Source organism: Bombina bombina, chromosome 5 (assembly GCF_027579735.1).
Source record: "Bombina bombina isolate aBomBom1 chromosome 5, aBomBom1.pri, whole genome shotgun sequence".
Taxonomy (NCBI): domain Eukaryota; kingdom Metazoa; phylum Chordata; class Amphibia; order Anura; family Bombinatoridae; genus Bombina; species Bombina bombina.
The window spans coordinates 470,083,612-470,088,872 of NC_069503.1; the positions used below are offsets into that span (position 1 = coordinate 470,083,612).

At 35.5% G+C, this 5,261-nt stretch overlaps 1 protein-coding gene across 1 annotated transcript in view; it reads right to left on the reverse strand.

Moving 5' to 3' along the window:
• Positions 1–2,248, reverse strand: part of TPPP (tubulin polymerization promoting protein) — a 156,786-nt gene extending 154,538 nt beyond the window's left edge. Inside the window, exon 1 of the mRNA XM_053714346.1 lies at positions 2,179–2,248. The gene's annotated coding sequence lies outside the window, so the exon portion shown is untranslated. The remainder of the gene's footprint in view (positions 1–2,178) is intronic.
• Between the last annotated feature and the right edge of the window lie 3,013 nt (positions 2,249–5,261).

Below are 5,261 nucleotides of genomic sequence, written 5' to 3' on the forward strand. Positions count from 1 at the left end.
AGTGAGATCATCACCAGCACAAATGCGAGTGGGCGGCGCAGCATCGGATTATACAATAGCGAAATCAGAGGTGACAGACTGTTAGATGCACAGACAAAATATTTAATGTAGCTACTGTGTTACAAATAATTATGTATATTTAACATCATTATTCTGATTAGATAGAGCCTAACACATTGTTTGTTTGATTGAAAGCATGCATTGTGTAGCTGTACAGCTGTCTGTGAGTGCTGGTGAGTACCCAGGGCTGTGAGTTTTGGAGTGACATGGGATGCGTAGCCCGATACAGTTTGAAAGTTGAGGGTGCAGGCCATTTCTGTGTTTTTGCAATTAATGAAAATAAAAAACTATCAATCCTATACCAGCACAAGTGATTAAAAAAGGTTTAGACTAATTACTGAGTTATACCTTCAATGGATGGAACCAACACTATAATTAATTCCTATGCAAAATAAATGAATAAAAATACCAATCTATTGCCTATACAAGCTACGCATTTCATGTTAGCATGATAATTGCACCTGTCAATCATCAAATCACCATTTAAATTATAAAATAGTTTCTTTACATCCAAACAATCTTTCCTGCACAGAGTGAAATTGTTTTGGTTTGTAAATAATCTGTTACAAAAATTAAATATACAAACAAAAAGTTTATATTTGGAACATGCAGAAAATCAAATGGTATAAAAAGGTGAAGAAGAGCTAAAACACTCATCATACCCAGTACACGCTAAAGTATGAAACGTGTAGCATTTGGTTGGAGCTGCTTAGGCAGTCTTGCTATATTCTGGTAACATGTGTAGTATGCTTTATGTCACTTATTATGGAGCAAGATTGGGTTGGCACCATCCATGCTTTGACCCTACAGATTCCAAAGTGGTACCCCTAGAATTTAACTGTTTGCTGGAGACTCCCTCTTACAGGTGAATTAATACTACCCTGCAAATATGAAAAAGATGGTGGGAGTGCCTACTCTACAAACAGCGGAGAAGCAGAATGGCTTCTCAATGGGTGTAATTCTTAAAAGCCGGACCCTGTGACTGACTGTTTCATCTTGGATGGAATTAATGAAAATCACAGAGACTGGGAACCATAGTATGATTAGGATCACATACATGAAATAGAGGAGGGTTAGGTTTCATAAATTAATATGCACTTTTAAACCAATCTAGAAGTGACTGCAAACTTATATAGCAACACTTCATACCTGCCTGCATTTTACCTATTTATTATTATTTAAGATATTACATTTGTAGATTTATTCATTTAAATTATGTAATAATGGTAATAATTGCTCAAGTACATCCACTGGACGATATAGCTAGTCTAATTATTGTTTGCTTGAGAATATATATATATATATATATATATATATATATATATATATATATATATATATATATATATATTCAAATAAAACTGACCAATCTTAGGTCCTACCTATATTGAAACATTATTATCCTTCTACCACTCCACATTTACAACACATTATGCTTCTCTGCAGCTGCCTCATAATGTGTCAGATTTAATTTAACATGTATAAATATTTATGATTAAGATATGAAAATACTACAATTTGTTCACCAGCCTCTAAATAAAAAAACAACAACAAAAACTGGCTCCTCATTTAAAAAGTTTGGACTAGATTAACCAGCCAGATCTGCACTCTTAGCTAGGCTTTTAAATAATTTGATAACAGATCATATATTGCAATCCTTTCATGCAATCCAATCCTTATACACTACAATCATCTAAACAATATTAGTCCTTTTAATCAAACCAACATCCCATGTAAAGAAAGTGAGACTTGCATAATACCCAGGGATAGTTCATGATCCACACAGAAAATAAAACATCTTACAACATACATATCCCACAGTAAAACAATCTCACATCTTACAAAAAGAAAGGAGCAAGAAAGACTGGAATCTGTTCAATAAATATGCCAGTGTACAATGCAACAGTTTCTAAACTTTGCCACTTAATGTCAGCTAAAAAGAAAATGAATAGCTAGCAACACACAGAAAGAAAAACATGGATTGCAGTTTACGAATTATGAAGTGATTGCACACATATTAGCCCTATTAATCTCTCTCTCTACTGCACAACTTATTACAGCAACTAATCTGTATACTGTCACTTCTAATGAAAACATGATGGAATAAAATGTACCCACTTTCTCTGCGTTGCAGCCCAGCTTGACAGCTAGAGACAGAAGTGTAGAAACACAACTAGCAGCAGTGCGGTCACGCCTGCTCGCTTCCATTGGTCCAACATTCCTATCACCAGTCGGTCCCGCCTCCCTTGTTAATATACATTGGCTGCCCCTCACGTCAGATTAGGTGTCTGAAGCTCCAGGGTTTGGTGATGTCATTTGCATTTTGTTCTACACACAGTAAAGAGGAGACAGACAGTAGGCAGCTTTGGCTGCCATAAAAGGATGATTACAATTGGAGGGAGGAGGAATAGCAAAGTCTAAAGTTTAGGAGTTATTAAGAAATCAAATAGGTATTGTTACAAACATCATGTTTGTTACTAATCTGAAATGACATCCTGGTGCAGAGGGAATTAACATCTGGTGTCACAATATGTTTTCGTTTGGAAAAGAAAAAGTGAAAGTAAAAATGGAGAATCGTGAAGTGCAATTACTTCAGTGCAAAAAAGAAAAAAAAAAAATGTGTTGAACACAGTGATGGAAAATAACAGTGCATATGTTCTCATGGATAATTATTTCTTAGTTTACAAGGGGGTCAATAAGGTGATCAGATTTCCCAGCCCCAAATTCGGGACACCTTATAAATGGTGAAGTGGTAAAAATGTATACAGGTATGGGGAAATACTTTACATATAATGAAAGCCAATAGTAAAAACTATTGCTTAGATAAAACTGTTGTTATCCTTACTTTAAAATTAAGAACAGTTTACTCCCACACAGTCACACGCACACAATTTTGTGCTATGTTTGTAAAGTTTCCACTGGTAAATTATTTTCTTTTTATCCTGACCATTAATGCACTGCAAATATTTGTGAAAAGCAGAACTGGGCTAAAAGAGGCTGCTCCTAGGTGGTAACTCACCATAGAACAAGTTATTGAGCTGTTTGTTCCTGGTAGAGCGCTTCTCTCTTTGTAGGCATTTGGTTAATGACCCTGGGGAGGTCTCCCTAAGGGTTATAGGGAAAACCAGATGTGGACTCCTTGCCCAGTGTGCTTAGAGGAATAAGGCTGCAACTCACTGACGAGGCCGAAACGATCAAGCTGTTGTTCATTCCTGGTAGAACGCTTCTCTTTGTATTACTTAATTACAAACCTAGATTTAGATGTCATTATTGCATACATCGCTATCAGATAGCGTCAAATTGAGCCTGATCAGTGATAGGCAAAACCTGGAAATCTGTCAGAGCCCCTACAATAGATGACTGGGTAATTAGAACTACAGAACTTATCTCTCTTGAGGAATATGGGTACTATCTCTGAATAAAATCTCAGCATTATCCTTTTATTGGGAACAATAAAGAGGGCAGTAAAATCTGCCCATGGCAAGACCTTAGTTTTTTCCCTTTTTGCAGAGTCCTTTCACTCTTTACCTTTACCCTTTTTACCTTCATATATACCACACTGTGACCTTTCACTGGAAGGCTTGAAGATTTATAGTAGACATCACTGAAGCTCACTCAACCCCCTGTAGTCTGCAGAGATTCCTCATGTATACATGTACTATCTACCAACTACTATAGATCAAGCTAATCTGTATTTAGCTTAGTGTGAACATGCCTACACTGTTATTTTGATTTTGTTGTTGTTGTAGTATTGTTACTGACTTGTTTGCAAATGCTATGTGTTGTTAAAGGGACAGTACACTGTAAAATTGTTTTTCCATAAATGTATTTTAAATGACTTGTTATACCAACTGCAGAGTATAAAATATTTGAGAAATTGCATTTTCAGGTTTATTTGTGTATCTGAAGTAGCTGGTTTTGTGCTTTGAAACCACAGCCTATTACAATGGGTTGAGCTTCAGTTAATATCAGATCTCATTATGTTATCACTTTCATGTACACAGACTTGCTTCCTTATCTTATATTTGTCTGGAACACCAAAGCTCAATACATAACGAGAACAATGGAAAATTATCATTTTATTACTTAACTATCATGCCCCCTACTAAGGGTGTAATCTCTTCTGCTGGCTGTGTTTACTTAGGCTTGTCAATAGCGTATACGCCAGTATCAAAACTTTCAGTATAGGTTGGGAAACCACAAGCTAAATCAGCTATTTCAAATGCTGAAATATGAGTAAAGGAGCTACTTGCAACCAATTTAATACACTCTAGCAGGTAAAAAGGATCATTGGGAATAATTTAAAGGGGAGAAAGTTTTTGGGTGAACTGTCCCTTTAAGTATCTTTGAAAACCTCTAATAAAGATAAATTTTAAAAAAATCAGTCTAATCATTAACCCAACACAAACACGTGTCCACTATTGATAGTGCACCTGTTCAAATACCTTAATGGAAAACAGTCGCTAAAGAGACATAAAACAAGTGGAGATAGAGACAAAATATAATAATGTGTACTTTAATTACTTTACCTGCAAATTTATACTGCAGTGCCTTGCCATTAACCCTTTCTTTTAAGTTTCCGAACTGTACAGCTCTAACTCCCCCCACACAATTCCTTCTATGGCTGTTTCTATATCTACCTTTGATTTGGTAGAATGCAATCTTTTACACTCATCTGCTGGGGCATGCCTAGAAGCAAATAAGCTGCTGTTGAAATACAATGCCTGTGTTTCTGATGCTAAACACTGATAAGGAGGGTGGATCAGACTAATCCAGACAGCATGGCTATGTAAGTAATTTTGCTTATTTTTGAAAATTATTTTAAAACACATGCCACCAATTTTTAAACAATTTTTTTATGCAAACTATTTTTACTTAATTAGCCATTTTAGGATATGCACAGATATTAACATGTTTTATGGCACTTTAACTTAAAAACAACATGACCACAAAGAATGCACAAAATAAAGTATTTATTAAAGAAGAAAAAAACAGAACTTACCTGTTTTAACTCATAAATTTCAAGACCTCAGCTAAGCCAGGGTGTGAAGGGGGCCGCCATGTTGAAACTTAGATTTTCTCTGAATCCAGATGCATGATTTCACAGAAAAGCCCTCCTCCTGCTCATCTTATATAGGTGCGTACAGAGTGCTCCAGCATCGTTTCCTTTATTTTTAAAACAGATTATTTTTTTTATTTTA